The sequence below is a fragment of the Pongo abelii genome, chromosome 5 (assembly GCF_028885655.2).
Source record: "Pongo abelii isolate AG06213 chromosome 5, NHGRI_mPonAbe1-v2.0_pri, whole genome shotgun sequence".
NCBI classification, from domain to species: Eukaryota; Metazoa; Chordata; class Mammalia; order Primates; family Hominidae; genus Pongo; species Pongo abelii.
Window position 1 is genome coordinate 127,508,378 of NC_071990.2, and position 16,935 is coordinate 127,525,312.

Consider the following 16,935-nt stretch of genomic DNA (forward strand, 5'->3'; position numbering starts at 1 on the left):
CACCAGGGGCCAGTTTTGTGGAAGGTAATTTTTCCACAGACAAGAGTCGGGGGAGTGGTTTTGGGATGATTCAAGTGCTTTACGTTTATTGCACGCTTTATTTTTATTATTATTACCTTGTCATATATAATGAAATAATTATTCAACTCACCATAATGTAGAATCAGTGGGAGATCTCAGCTTGTTTTTCTGCAACTAGACAGGTCTCATGTGGTGGTGATGTGAGACAGTGACAGATCATCAGGCATTTGATTCTCATAAGGAGCATTCAACCTAGATGCCTTCTATGCATGGTTCACAGTGGGGTTCACGCTTCCATGAGAACCTAATGCCACCGCTGATCTGACAGGAGGCAGAGGTTACTCACATTACTCAGGGGTAATGTGAGCAGTAGGGAGCAGTTATAAATACAGATGAAGCACACTGCTCACTTCCTGCTGTGCGGCCTGGTTCCTAACAGGCCAAGGACAGGTTCTGGTTTGTGGCCCAGGGGTAGAGAACCCTTGTTATTCAGCATGGAGACTCCTACAAAGCTGACGAAGTCTGGACTGGGAGGGAGATAGTCGAGGGGGCAGTTCCCAGAAAAGATGTGCTCTTAAGCAGACAAGAAATTGTTTACTACAATTAATAATAACTTTGAAATTAATTATATATATTCCACTTACAAAATGATTCAATGAAGCTAATAATAATACTATTCTATATTTTATAAGACTATATATGTTACTTCATATTAATCAGAATCACGACTACCCAATGCAGTGAAGCATCAGGTGTATCTGTTCCCATTTTTATAGATGATGAAACCAATGTGCAGAGAGGTTATGCCGTTTGCCCAAGGACACACAGCTGGTAAGTTGTAGAGATGGAATTCAAGCCTTTCCTCCACATCCTCTTCTTATAGTCTTCAGTTCTTAAAATAAATCAACTCAGTTGTTCAGGTCTTTTTCACTTATTTGAAGGAAACAACATTCTGCATTAATTTTAAGTGAAAATACCCTGGAGGCACACTGAATTTTCAGACGTGGACAGCTGATCATCTGAGGAAGCTGCCGCATTTCCAGTTCTCTTTTGGTTGGGAGAAAGGCCATTCTTCATGCTCCTCTGTTCTTTTGATTTCCTATTGGCATCTCCATTTCCCTCCATACCTTTCAACATTCAAGCCAGATGCCAATTGTCTGTGTGAAAACACACTGCATCTCAAATATACCAAGATGCCGTAATATTTGACCATATGTGAATATTCCAGTAAACTCCTGGGACTTATGTTCCAGTGTCAGTGCTGAACAACAGGAAGACTGTAAATACCATCAGCTAACCAGAAGACTCACATATGCCTCATGTTTATAAATGCCTGATAGATGTAGTGCTTTCTAAATTTGAATTTTTGGTGCAAGAGAGGGGATGGGTGCTCTCTCCATGGAGGCAGTGCAGCTTGCAAACATACAAGTGGAATGGACCTCCTCAGGTTGCTGCTGATCATGGCAATCAGTTATTGTGGAGAGACTTGCAAACAAGGAACATCTCTTGAGATGAACGCTGAAAGAAAAGAAGAAAAGAATGTGTCCGTGGTAGCCAACCACTATATTAAATAAAATAAAGTTTGAACTAACTATATTAACTGGGCCAGAAAAATTCCCCTGAAGCTGGACAGGGTGGGATTAAATTCTAAAACCTTAAGCAAAACACTTCAAAGGACATAGGATGAATTTTGAGCAATATCTTTATCTTTGCCACCCCCCGCAGTCCCCAGCCTCCTGCGATGCTGGCCTCATCGTTGAAAAAACACAAAAGCAAACTGCTTCAGGAGGATTTACTAGATGCCAAGCTTGGTTTTGGACCTGGTGAGAGTTAAGAAGATGAAATAAACAAGCCCTTTGTTCTCGAGTTGCCCAGTGATTTAGTATGAGAATCTTTATTGTCATAAAAGTGCCTAACAATGCTAAGCAGGAAGGCAGGAAGCAGGAACTGAAGGCAATGTGTCCTTGGAATGGCCCAGAGAAGAGGCTGAGACTCTTACCTTGACTCTGAGCTGACTTAAAGGGTCTGGTATAATGGCAATTCTTTTACTGAACTGCATTCTCTTCTAGTAAGTATAAAAAAGTTCTATTGGCAATAATAATAGCAAACATGTATCAGGTTCTTACTGTGCTACACACTTTAATTCTGTTATTGGACTTTCAAAACAACTTATTGAGGATGGTACCATTACTTTTCCTGTATTACAGCAGAGGGAACTGAGGTTTAGAGAGAGAAAATAATTTGCCAAAGTCATATAATTGTTGTCTTATATAATTGTTCATCCCATAGAGAATGGCATTTTCATTTCTGCAGAGATCAGAGTGTGTTAATTGTTTTCTATTTCCTGTCTCAAACGTGTTACTCCTCATCTCTGCCAAAGCAAGCTCTATTTATCCTGTAAGAACTGTGGAACTTCCTCGACTTCCATCGTAAACTCTTCCTGGGACCCAGTGACCTCTCTTCCCACAGCATACTTGGAGAATGTATGCCTGCCTCATGTATTTGGCAATTGATCATAAATGGTCCTATGCTAATTCTCATTTGTCATATGATATTGTTTAATTTTGTTTAATCTTTCCATCCAGATTGTAAACTCCTTCTTGTTTCTGGCTTTGTCTTAAGGATTAAAAGTGAGTCTTTTATACTATTCACCACAGTGCACAATCGAGTTGTCTTTGTATTTATTTGAGTTAAAGTTGTATGGGTTATATATTGCTGCTTAACAAATTTCCACAGACATAGTGGCTTAAAACAACACACATATATTTCTGTAATTATAATTCTGTAGGTCAGGTATTGGGCATGTCTTAACTGGTCCTCTTCAAAGTTGCAATCAACGTGTTAGTTGAGGCTCAGTTCTCATCTGGAGGCTCAAGTGGAGATGGTTCTGCTTCCAAACTCACTTAGGTTGTTGGCAAAAGTCATTTCCTTGTGGTTGTAAGACTGAGGGCTCCAGCTTCTTGCTAGCTATCAGATGAAGCCTTTCTCAGCAATTATTGGCTGCCCCTTCCACCCCAGGTCCATGCTGCATGGTTCTCTCTCATATGCCTTTTTACAAAATGGCAATTTTCTTCTTCAAGACAGCTACTGAGAGAGAGTCTTTGGAGCAAGTTTGCTGGTAAGATGGAGTCTTACATAACATAATGTAATATGAGAGTGACTTCCTATCTCCTTTGCTATATTCTATTGATTTGAAGCAAGTCACAAGTCTTACCTAATCTGAAGGAGATGGGGTTATACAAGGGCATGAACAACAAGAATCTGGGGTCATGGAGGGACCACCTTGGAGCCTATCCAGCACGGAAATGAAAGAAGCAAGAAATGTACAAAGATTTGAGACGATTATATTTCACTTAGGAAATTAAAAATAGCACTTACAAATTTAGAAACCTGATTCCGATCTCCTTGTTTCAACTACTAAATAATCACCATCAAAATTTGAATAATCTGGGCTAAACAGCAGGTTTGGCTTGTGGAGATGGAGCCCAGGAGACAAAGCATCAACTAGGAGGTGTGTATTGAGGGAGATAACTTGCTATGAATAGTCCCCGTTCAAAGTGATGTAGTCAACTCAAGCTTTACTCTTGCTGGAGCTGAGATACAAGGCCAACTAGTCAGGAGTGTGTGGCAAGAAACTGGGTGTACTAGGACTGGGGTCCAGTCAGCCTTTCAGAGAGAGAAATTGGGAAGTCCAGGTAGTTGGTCAAGAACCCAGCCTGGAGGAACAGGAATATAGCCTCTTGAAGGATTCAGTCACTATCAGGAAGCTGAGGTTGAGCCACAGCTGTGAAGAATGGATGAACCAACATACAGGTGGGCCCAGTTAATGTAGGATTGTGGCTCAGTGGGCCTGTCCCCATTTATAGGACTATCATTTGGCTGCACCTATGGACAGAGGGGAGGCTCTTAATGTTCTCCTTGTAGAAGACCTCACTGAAGGAAGGGTCTAAGAATTATTGCATGACATTTAGGTTCTAATTCCATATAGGTCAAATTTGCAGGAAGCAGTACATATTTACATTTTGTTTTTTCCTAAATATGAGACACGTTTACTTATTTATAAGATTTCATTTTTATGCCTTCCTTTCTCTTCTCCTATTGTTTAAAGACCTTAGTCTTCATGAAAACCCTTAGATTTCTATCGAGTTCTTCTTTTTTCATTGAAACCTAATGATAAAGATATTATCCTATTGATGGAACAGATTGGATCAGATATGCTTTTCTGCATATTGCTTATTTGTCATACATCTTCCTATGCCTTTTTAAATAATACATGTTTTATGGGGTTTTTCTCCTGTGATTCATTTTTGGAGCTGATCCGATAAGGAGTTATTCTCCAGACGTGGCACCATTGACCCTCATTTCAAACTACATTTTTAATTTATTTTGAAAAAGAGATTTCATTCACAGAATCCCCACTGAGCTTTTTATTGTGAAAAATTAGGACCCATAAATCATCCCCCTCAGAACACTATAAATTTTATACAATTGAAACATTCCATGGACTGAGCTTGGCACTTTGATGAAATCACTTCTTTGCTTCTCTTAATTTGTGAGCTTTCTCCATTCTCCTCCCTCCTGCTCCATCATCACCTTGCCCTCGCAGCAAGAGAGGGGGTGGTATCGTGCCTTTAAATTGCTTAGTGGGGTTTATTGGGTATAATTTGTGAGTGAATTTATGTGAACCTACAATATTGCAATTTATCCAAAATTATGAACAATAAAACTTTTCATTTTCTTCTGGCAGTCAGAAGGGACGTGGGTTGATCACGCAGGAGGTAGCGCAACATGGTGCACTGGGGAAGAACCAAGTACCTGGAAGCCAGATGACGCGGGGTAGAGGCACAGCTCCCCCAGTTGTTCGGAGACTGAGGCCTCGGTTTCCTCAGAGCATGCATGATCTTTAAGATTGTTTTTTTTTTTTTTTAGCTCTCACGCATTTTGATTCTATGGATTGAGATGGTTTTTGCCTTGTTGCTTCTTTTTAAACGGTAATTATGAAAACCAACATGATGTATCTAAAAGTTTGATTTTCGATATGGAGAGTTAGCTTTCATTTTTTAGGGGAAAGAAGGGATGAGAGTAAGGAGAAAGCACAACCATGTAAAAGAGCAAAGTACTCCTGATTCTTGTCTGTGAGGTTTGCACTGGATTATAAGGTCCTTGAAACCAGGGGCTGTGTCTTATTTAACTTTGAGGCCGTGGCTCCCAGTACAGAGAAACTGATACCTGGGTTTCTGATAAAAGTGTTGAATTAATATGGAAAAATCCAAAGGTGGGTTACCTCCACAAATCCAAGTGCCTGGAATAGTTCCAGACACACGGAAGGTGCTCAATACATAATTGTTGGATATCCAACAAATGGGCTACTGGCCATAACTGGGATCTTGGTGTTTCCCTGTTTCCACTCCTGGTCCATGTGACATCCTTATTTTTTATATCTTAATGTTTTTCTTGACTAGGATTCCAGATGGATTTTTTATTTATTTATTTATTTATTTATTTATTTATTTATTTATTTATTTATTTATTTTATGGAGTCTGACTGTCACCCAGGCTGGAGTGCAGTGGCATGATCTCAGCTCACTGCAACCTCTGCCTCCTGGGTTCAAGCAATTCTCCTGCCTCAGCCTCCCGAGTAGCTGGGATTACAGGCGCCTGCCACCATGCCTGGCTAATATTTTGTATTTTTAGTAAAGACAGGGTTTCACCATATTGGCCAGGCTGGTTTCGAACTCCTGGCCTCAAGTGATCTGCCTGCCTCGGCCTCCCAAAGTGCTAGGATTACAGGAGTGAGTCACCACACCCGGCCTCCAGATGGATCTTTTAAGAAACTGCTAGCTTTTTGGCATCACTACTTCTTGCGCTGTTGGAAAGGGTTTTGCTGCTGAGGAAATAGGCTAGAATTGGAAGATAGGGATTGTATGGCAAAGTGGCTGAGCTTCAGCTCTGGAGAGAGACTTGGGTTTGAATGCGGCCTCTATAACATAAGCTCTGTGACCTTTGGTGGAATATTTTCCTCCTGCTAAGCTCTACTCTCCTTCTCTGTAGAATGGGGGATAATAATTGTACTTATCTCTTAGGGTAGAAGTGAGGACTCAAAGCAGCTATCCATATCAAGAGCTTAGCCCAGGGCTGGCATATAGTAAGTATTCAATACATGTTACCTATGACTTGAATTTAATTATTATTAGGAGTATTGGTGTATACATCAGTAATTGCCACAGTTTTTACTTTTGCATTAAAATTCAGATTCTGGCCACTGCACTCCAGCATGCATAACAGAGTGTGACCCCTCTCTCTCTCTCTCTCAAAAAAAAAAAAAAGTCAGACTCTGTGGGGACACTATGATTATGGTCCTATATACAATTTATTTAGTTAACTTTTTCTTTAGCTTTTCAGGATGTATTTTGAGATCCTTGTGTTAAAAGAAAAGAGTATCACTGATATTATTAACAGAACCTCACCATTTTGGATAGAGAGCGTTGCTTGGATTTCTAATTACTTCTAAGTGTAGTTTTATTTAATTTCAGGCCTTTAGAAAAAAAATGAGAATATAGTGCTGAAGCATCTGGTATTTATGTTTTTTCACAAGATGGAAAATTTCCTTCCCGACAGTTGTTGGTTATGACTTTGCCTATGTGCAATTATAATACAGCACACTACTGTTTTAAGAAGAGTATCATTAGTGTCAGAATGCAAAACAGTCTGAAATACTCAAAAATCAAGCTGAAGCCAATTCCCTTTTCTTTGACCTGCTTGCAGGATACCCTGACAAGGTATGAACTGGAGTATGTGTCTTGGAACTATTTACCCCTTAAATATGAAAAATGTAAATAAGCGATGGAGTTTGGGGTGACAGAGGATCTAAAGTGATGGCCACCCAGGCCTTGCGAGTAAAATATGGCTCACTTAATGACATTTTAGTCCTAAATCATGCACAGCAGGTGAGTTTGTGGGCTGAGCGGCTTGCATAAAAACATTCCTTCGGGACCATTTAAAAAGGCTGACTAAGCAAGGAATCCTGTGTGACAATGCTCAGAATACCAAAGGAGCGGTTTAGGTATACATCTTATTGCCTGTGGCTCCAAGCCCAATAACCTTTTCCTCATTGAGATAGATTCCCTGAACAGAAAACAAATCTTTCCAAGTTAGAGAACTCTATCAGATTTATTTCTCATTGTCAGGTCAGCATGCAGGAAACAAATGAAGTCTGCCGTGTGATTCATATTAGAAGGAGAGCAATTTACAGTGCTCACTGGCTTCTCATAAACCTTATTAATGTTTGGCATAGGGTGCCAAGGAGTCATAAAGAATCATCCTGTTGAGCATTTATATCTGCTTAGTCTCTGATTATATGTCCTCGACACAGCTTAAATAATGGCAGACAGAGCATCTCGTGAGCAGGAAATGAGAAAGTAACACATGTTTTTGTCTCATATTCAAATATTCTTCCCTATCTTTTTAAAGTGTTCCCCTGGGAGGCAAAGAACTATTTTTAGGTTTCATTTTTCCATAAGCTGTTGCTGCTCTTGCCTGTAATTTCCGCTTTGTTTAGATTTGTCACAGCCCTAAAATGGAATTAAGTTGCTTATTTATGCTCATGTCTTCTGTTATTTTGAATTTGGGGCATTTCTTAATTCAGTCATGGCTATATAGTTGCTCCATTTCACATTCCGTTTTGAATTCTAGCCCCTTGTGCCTTCGTGATGTGAACTCATTAAGGATAGTGCTAACTTATTTATGAAGTTCTCAACATATTTGACCTAATAATACTAATAGATGACGTTTGTTCAATGCCACCTATGTCGCACATAAAATATAAATGTATGTGACAGGCACCTTACATTTATATTTTATTTAATCATCATAACAACCTCATGAGGTAAGTAGTATTATCACACTCATTTTAGAGATCAGTTACCCTGGGATACAGTGCTACTAAACAGAAGAGCTGGAAATTGCACCCCAACAATCCGCTCTTCACTGAGCTGTACTCCTTCTCTAGAACATTAATTTATAGTTCATTGAATGTGGTGCTGTAGAAAACATGAGCGTAACAAAGAGAGAAGAGAGGAGGAAAATGGGAAGAAATAAGGTTAAATGTAGAAAGATGGACAGCATGACATTCTACCAGCAATTGAGCTGAGGGACTATTAGTTGCACAACTGGCTCTTGAATTTAATTGGCTTCTCAGGTGCCTTGCTAATGGCTAGTGATGTGGATGGGTCATTTGATCCTTCTGATAACTGAAAAGGACACTCTTCTACTATATGGAATTAATTGTTCGGTAATTTTTTATTTTGAAATAATTGTAGGCTCTCAAAAAAGTTACAAGTACAAGGAACTTCCATATCCCTCCAACTATAATATCCTAATTGTTAATGTTTACCACATTTATTTTTATAATTTTCTCTCTATATAGACACTTATTATTTTATGAATCATTTGAGAATAAGTTGCATGCTCAAATACTTTGGTGTGTGTTGTCTAAGAAAAAGTAAATTCTCATATAGCCACATTATAATTATTGCAATCAGAAAACTAATACTGATTCAATGCTAACATCTAAAGTACAAACTTATATTTCACCAGTTGTCCCAATGAAAAGGTTTTGGGAGGGGATGTTCAGGGACCAATTTAGATTACATGTTGCATTTAGTTGTCTCTTTAGTCTCTTTTAGTCTGGAACAGTTTCTCTTTGTCTTTTTTCATTTTGACATTTTTAGAAAGGGTATATAGGTCAACTGTCTTTCAGACTGTCTCTCAATTTGAGTTTGCCTGATGCTTCCTCATGATTGCACTGAAGTTACACCCTTTGGGCAGGAATGACACTGAAGTGATGCTATGTTCTTAGTGCATCACACCAGGATGCACCTCATGCTAATTTGTCCAACTATTGGTGATGTCAACAGATTGCTCTAATGTAAGGCTACCATTTTTCAGTGTACTAAAGTTAAAATTTTATTTAGATTCTAATTTCCTCAGAATTGGGTTCAAATCAAGTCTATCGCTTAAGAAGCTTTGGGTCTTCTGAAAAAGCTAGCTTCCTGATCTGTAAATATCAGGATCAGTCATGGAAAGTGGTGCCTGGCACACACATTTATATTTTATGTGCCACATAGGTGGCATTGAACAAATGTCATCTATTAGTATTATTAGGTCAAATATGTTGAGAACCTCATGTAAGTATTGCTTAATGTCTTGGGACATTAAGCAGACACAGGGACTTCGTACTCCAACTCCAGGGAACAAACCAGAAAATGGCAGAATTATTGTACAAGACCAGGTCTGGGTTGGCACCAAGCGTGACTTGAAGAAGGTGCCAAGGATGGGGCTAAAAAGCTAGTTAAACTTTTAGCCTCAAATCTGGCTGGGTCTGAGAGACTGAGAAAGAGAATCAGAAGATTTCAGCTGGGGGAGAAGCAGGGCACAGTGTGTGGACTGAGCTTGATGGCATGACCAGCTTATGCTGCTAAAGACCTGAGACTCATAATCAGCAACTGTGCAATCAGCAATAGCAGTTGTATCCACCTCATCTGCGCCACCTTATGGAGGCATTATTATTGGCTTTTTTGGGGGGCATTTAATGAAAATTTCTCGCTTTCAAGGTTATTCTTCAACCATACATCACTTGTGCAGTGCTGAGAAACACATAGGATGGTTTGGCCTGGGCTCCATATCCTTGCCAGGAATATCTTAAGACTGAGAAATATGGTCTCTTTTCCATACCTCCAAGTTGCTTTTACATGGATAAAGAGAATCAGAATGCTCAGTGAAATATGTATTCAAAAAGAAATGTACCAGAATAAAATTACATTAGAAAATAATTGCTTCTAAAAATCATCACCCATTCTTACCCTTTGTTACTCTGTTCTCTTTCAACTCTCTGTATTTTAATCCCTTTCTTCTTCCCTGATGTTTTCTATTCATTTAATTTAAGCAATGTTTCTGGATACCATAGCAATAGCAATGAGGTGTTGTATAAACATACAATGGAGCAGAATGGAAATGCTTCCTATGGTAACAGAAACCATAGAAACATGTGCGTGTGTGTGTGTGTGCGTGTGCACACACACACACGTGCATACAAAGCTGTTTTGGGGTCAAAGCTTTGTAGAGTTCATGCAACTAGGAAAATGAAGTGTTTCACTGTGATCACATTGCTATTTGTATCTATTGTCATCATGATTTAACATTTATTGCATGCCTGTAGTCCCCTGGACAGACCCTGGAAGTAGATGTCAACTCTACTTAGTGGATTTATGTTTGAAATTAGATAGCAAAGCCACAAAATGGAAAAAGATGAGAATACTTCCAAAACAGAAATATTGAATAATGCATTTTCAGAAAAATTAGGTAAGGAGAAAATAAGTTTGACCCAGGCAGTTAGGAATGAAGGATATGGGAGGAGACTTAAATGTCTAGATTAGAGATGGTTTGCAGCCATTTCCAAGAACCCTGGGAGGGACTGCTTGTGCTGCATGATCTAACACTTTAATCCTCTTCTGCCACGGCTCAGACCCCATGGGGTGGAATCTTGATGAGGAGACTCCCTGTCTTGGATAATAATAACAAGCTGTCTTCTCTGTAGGCAAATTTTCAGGTGGAAGTCTCACTCTACCACTCTCATAACCAATGCAACAAATAATCAAGTCCTCAAGCTGCCAGGAGAACTGAGGGAATTTTTTTTAAGGATGTAAAGATCATTAAACAATGAAGAGATAGTTTCTTAGAGTAAGTTTTTTCCCTCCTTTGCCAGGTGCTTGAAATCATCTTTTTTGTCTACCTTAGACACCCCCCACACTTTTTAATATTAAAAGTCTCTTAATAACAAAAATAAACAGCATGTTATTTATGGAAACTGCACAACATTAGCTTTGCTAATGACATGGTTACTCACTTTCCCAGGACCAGATCACCTCTTATTTGTTTCCAACTGCTGTGGCCACCATGTGTTTTAAGAGTAAGACGGAAATAATAAACTGCAGGTTTCCAGGGTGCTCACGTATTATTTCTGCAGTTCACACAGGAAATGTACCATCTGGGTTTGAAGGGCACATCATTCCAAGGCAGAATGGAGTGAGTAGGGCTTCCCGATAGAGCCACTGACTCTATGGGGAAATTTCAAATGGAGTTTTGGGGTCAGAGAGACCTAAGTTCAGATGCCTGGCACAATAACTTCCCACTTATATGAAATCTTCTTTGCCTTCTCTGTAAGTAACTTCTCTGCCTCTTGGCTTACTGTATATAAATTGGGGATAATGATGCCTAATTTCTAGTGTGGCTCTGAATCTTAAATGAGGTGATACAATATGGCACTTGCCATAGGGTAAGTTATTACTGAATGATGGTCTTAGTTTCTTTCTACTCCATTTCTGTCTCTTCTAAACTCCTAAGAACTAAGCTGAGAAGGCATAAAAGATGACACACAGACCATTCAGCTCAAAATCCAGAATAAGAAGCCCAAGCTGGAGTATATTCTGCAGAAGATTTGCTGTCTTAAGGGAGCTACTATTAGCTCAGCTTTAACCCTCCTTCCCATCTCTTTCTGGTTAGTGAACTGGTGCCACCACCTGCCCATTAGAGAACCTGAGCTATTTGTTCAGTGATGCATGTCTCTGGATTCTAGCACTGAGCCTGCATAGACTCTCAACTCAGTCAGCAACACTGTGCTAACATCTACTAGGAATGGTTCAGTCCCTGTAGATCTGAGAAATAATTCCTGTGGTTACATCAACTGTTTGGATCTTTGGATCCATAAATTTTTTCTGTCTCTTCTTTTTTGAAGGGTTTTCTATTTGAATGCTGTTTTATCTCAAAAGGCAGTTGGTTCCATTCTGACATGGTAGAGATATGAAGCTTCCTTCAACTGACACAATTTGGCTAGATGCCAGCCAGGAGTACCTCCAGGATATTTTGGCTATAGGATAAGTTACAGATAGCCTGGCCTTGCCATCTGCAATGATCGGTTTTAGTAATAACAATCTCTGGGTGCACAATTAACCAATTCTGAAAATATGAAACATTAATTATCCTGCATTTCTGCTTGACTGCTAGCTACTCTGTCTAGATCCTGTTTCTTGACATTCTCTCATCTGTCATTTCTACCACAAATCCCCTACAGATCTTTAGTTGCCTACGTTCCTCTACTTCATTTTCTTTCTTTCAGCCATTGACTGTTACTGAGATTTTTTTTTTCATGAAATCAGAATTTTAGTATTCTTTTTTTATTATAGGGAAAAGAAACCAAGTCTCCTTGAATCAGTTTATCCCGATGTCTTCTAGTTTCCTATGTTGGCTGCAGCCAAGATAATCTATTACTAAGGTAGGTTGTGTGTTTCTAGACCACTAAATCCATTCAATAGACCTTTTTGCGTCTGAGTGGTCAGGTCCTAGATGACACTGGAGACATAGAGGTGAACTCCCTCCCTGGCCTTCAGCTGCTCACATTGCGTTTGGGAACCTAGGCATTAAGCAAACAACCATGATACAATGTGCTAAGTGCTATCACTAAATTATAAACAAAGTGGTTTGAGGGGTGTTATGTTCCCCCATATTGACCTGAAGCTGTAGTATTTTGACTGCTTCTAGAGTACCTGTATGTCTCTGAATGTCCAGGCAGTCTGATTTATTAACAGGGCCCTCTTTTAATCTTGGAGTCTCTATGTGGATGATAAACTGTATAGTCTTTCTATTTGTAAATCAAAAACCAACATAGGAGGCTAGTTTAATTTGTGAGCAAACAAGTTTCTATTTATTAAGAATTCTTGAGTTGCCTGCCTCTACATTAGTGGTTGAGGCAGTGGAGTGAGTTCCTGATCTGATCTTTCTCACCAACAATGACACTTGTACTTTAGCATATACATGAGAGACTGAGTTGATTCTATAGCCTAACTGAAATTTATTCATTCCTTCATCCATCTGCTCAATGAATCAATTCTACATTTACTGAGCACTGATTTTGTGTCAGCCAATCTACTAGGCACGTGGGATACAGTGATGATCTATATAGATATATCTCTGCCCCCACAGAACTTACAGAGTGGAGCCTCAAAAAGTGATTTCAATTTTATCCATCTGCTTTGTGTCTTCTCTTTAAATCCTTGCTACCCAAAGTAGGCTCTCAATATTAACAGCATCAGTGTCCCCCAGAAGCATGTTAGAAATGGAGAACTCAGGCCCACCTCACACCTATTGAATCTGAATCTGCATTTTCAAAAGATCCTCAATAATCTGAGCAGATTCTGATTCAGTTGGTCTAGGGTCTTCACTTCTGACAAACTTGCAGGCAATGTCAATGCTGTTGGTCCATGGATCACACTTTAAGGGACTGCCCCAGTGCTTTACAAAATGTGGGTTGCAACCCAATAGTGGGTTATGAAATCAGTATAGTGAGTTGTAACTAGCACATTGAAAAATATTTTAAAATAGGATAGAGCACACAAACAATTCAGAGTGCATTTCATGTCATGATGAAGGCATTGTTGCATGAAACTTGAATCAGCTTTTTATACATCTGCACACAGACGCAAACACAGATGTATGCAGACTGAGTTCTGATGAAAACGTATTTCTTAATATGGGTCGCAGCTGATAACAGTTTGAAAGTTGCTGTTCTAGACAAGCTTATCTAGGCCAGAAAGAAGTCCTCAGAAGTGATTCCAGTCTAGAACAGAGAGCTCAGATCAAAGGGGTTCTGTTAATATTAGAACTATCCAGAATCCCAGTGAGGACATCCAGGAAAAAGTAGAACAGTGGGGCTAGAAAGATCCTCTACTAGGGGTGACAGCTGTGTGCTGATTGGATGATGAGATGCCCATGATTAGTGGCTTGTACCAGTTGGCATTAGGTTTTTGCCTGACCCAAGATTTTGGACTGTGAGCTCCTTGAAGGTGGGACCTGTATGTTACTCCTAGAGAATAAAACAGTGCCTTTCCCGCAGTGGAAATTTCCGCAGTGTACTGTGACTTTTTATTTCTTTCATACTACTCAATATACCACATGTTACAAATGAGGTCTTTTCTGTCTTTCCACTGGGAATCATGTATTATTCATCTTTGCTTTTTTCTAGGGCCTACTCCAATATCTAGAAGATGGCAGATATTCAGTAAGTTTATTCACTTAACAAATATTTTATTTGTTATTCAGCAAAGAAGATTTTCTCTCAGCTATGTTACATCAGTTTTAGAAGGCACACAGATGAACAGGCTTGATAAAGAGCAAATCTGTGAAAAACAAACACTTGTGGACTAAATGGTATCACATTTACAGAGCTGTAAGAGAGATATAAGTCACCCTGGGCACTGAGTTTTGTGCTGTATTGTTTAACTTTCCATTTCCCTTGGTTCAATTTTAGTTTCTCTCTTAAAATTGTGTTTCTACCCTTTACATTCTCACCGCCAATCATTTATTGCTGCACGTGTCTTTCCCCCTCCATATACTGTGCTCCTTAATTCACTAAGGGACTGTACTAACATAGCCTAAATACCCACCTTCCAGCCACCCTTCAGGAGGGTATTAGCTGTATTTGTGCACAGCGAGAGTGCCTTCAAGGCAGAGGGCTTCCTCCCCTATACCTCACTTCCAAATCTCTTTCCTTTCCACAAATGCTAGTGCTAGGCAGCTCTGCTCACTGTTATCCGTCTTCTCTGTAGTTCTTGACTTTGCCTGTACATTATAACCACCTGGTATTTTAATATTTCCCATGTCCAGGTTGCAGTTCAAACCAATGAAGCCAGAATCTCTGGAGGTGGGACAAAGGTATTTGTAGTTTTTAGGCTTCTCAGATGATTCCAATGTGCAGTGAAGACTGAATGCTATTGCTTAGAGGAAAATTCAGTCACCGGACATTTGAAGTTTAGGTAATTTCTTTAGCCCTCAAGATATGTTCATTTCTTTTCTAGTCCTTATTATCCCTGCCCAAGTCTGAAAATATTTATATTGCTATTTAATCAGAAGTAAAGCTATTAAAATGTACATGTTACTCAAGACGAAGAAACATTAGACCATTGCTCAACTTATCACCTGTGTGGTTATTAAGCTATTGTCTCTATTTCAAAAGCACCTTTCTGTATTCTACTTTGTGACTCTGGGTTATTTTCACCATCTAGCTCTTAGGTGGCACTAGAAGAGGACCACAAGCTTGCCAGAGGGAGGAGAGTATTGCTTCTTCCTGTTCCCATTAGTGTCACCTTAGCAGTGACTTTTCACCCTGGAGTGGCAGGCAAGTTTCTAGATTATTTGAGTACTCCCCAGATCAGTCTTGTTGCACCCCCTGAGAGATACCAGCAGCAATGAAGTGTGAGTCCCAGCTCTGGGCTCCCCCTCCAAGATTCTGCATAAGCTCTTGTGCTTATTACTGGTGTTACCTTAGTGTCCTTTTTTTTTTTTTTTTTTTTTTAATTTTCAACGCTTGTCCAGCAAGTTTCCTATACTAAATTGCTATATGGAAACATCTATTCTTCTCTTCTTTGACTGCACCTAACTCAAAATGCCTTCTCATTTAACAACCAGTGCTCTGCAGCAAGGTGGGCTTTCTAGGAAGGCAAATAACAAGAAGGCTCAGGTTGGCTTGTCTCCATTTTGGGGCAATGGGAGTGTGCTGGAAGTCTTCCAAGGAACAAGAGTGAGAAGAAGATGCTAGAATGAAGTGGTGGACAGACAGAGGGGAGGAAGTGCACTGGATACAACTTTATTATCTTCATTATTTTGCTAGGTCTGTCTTAGCTGAGAGACTCTGAGAGTATTAATCAGAGATAAATGGGAAGCAAGTAAGAGTCTATAGTAATCCATAGTGGCATTTATTAATAATACAAATCTTCTGGTCTCCATCTCTTCTTCTTCCCATAAGCCCACAGTTTGTCCACACATCAGCATATGTGGTTTTGTCCTTAATAATAGGGTAGTGCAAACAGTTAATTCACTACTCCTACTGCCACGAGTGGCACGTTGGAGACCATCCTGTCTGTTCTTATGTAACCTGTCATAAATCCACGTGGATATGTATCTCATTAAGACAGCCATTTAGGATTTGCTTTTTCAGAATTGTCTACTTTGGTCAGTAGTATTTTAACTGTAAAATAAGGATGGTTTCACTTGGTCCAAGTGCCCCTACTGTACCTAATACATTTAACTTTACAAACAGTTTTATACAAGCAATACATTAACCAATGAGCTGTAATGAGTAGAATTTGGATGTTCATGAGGGAGATTTAAATTCACACATCATTTTCCTAGACTCCTTCACTGTCTTGACACTTTCCTATTATTAGCTCTCTTTTTGGAGATATTTTGTGTTAAAAATCCAAAAAGTTCTCAGTCACCACCTGAGAATTTTTGCGTATACAACAATGTAAAGAAAAACTAGGCCTGGCTAAGATGTAGTACCCAGGATCAACTGGTAGTCTGGGAGTTTGACGATGGTCCACGATTCAAATTGGTGGGCCAAACAATAACAAAGGTGGACTTTTGGGGGTTACTTTTGTACATTTGTTTTTTGTATCCTCGCTAAAGAGGTGAAGTAACTAGTAGCCAGTGTGTTGAGGGGAAATTCAGTACTGCCTGGAGGCTCTACCGTGTATTCTACACCTCCTGGTCTCCAATGAGATCTTTATTTCTTGTTTTTAATACTTATTATTAACTCTAGAAAAAAATTTAGTTCTAGAATCTGGATACTGAGCAACACTGCAGCTCTCTTTCTTAGTTCAAACAGTCTCATCTGCTTTTCTTTGATGAATCTGTTTCTTTGTAGGATCTGTTTCTCTGTGGGATCAACATTTTCTCTCTGTGTGTCAGAAAGAATGTCTTGTACCGTCCTTGACAGGGAGAGTCACTTTCTGTTGCACGTGAGCAATCGGAGCAATCATCCTTCTCTCACGTTGAATGAGTAGGTCAAACAGTATTAGTAATATT

The 16,935-nt window shown here is 39.5% G+C and overlaps 1 protein-coding gene across 7 annotated transcripts in view; it reads left to right on the forward strand.

Moving 5' to 3' along the window:
• TRMT11 (tRNA methyltransferase 11 homolog) overlaps window positions 1-16,935 on the forward strand; it is a 273,729-nt gene that overhangs the window by 115,144 nt on the left and 141,650 nt on the right. For 6 of the 7 annotated variants that reach the window (XR_008525810.2, XR_010140203.1, XR_008525823.2 and 3 more), the window contains 3 exons: window positions 12,261-12,349; window positions 14,096-14,131; window positions 14,737-14,885. The exons of the other annotated variant lie outside the window; for it this stretch is intronic. The gene's annotated coding sequence lies outside the window, so the exon portion shown is untranslated. The remainder of the gene's footprint in view (window positions 1-12,260; window positions 12,350-14,095; window positions 14,132-14,736; window positions 14,886-16,935) is intronic. 7 annotated transcript variants of the gene reach the window in all.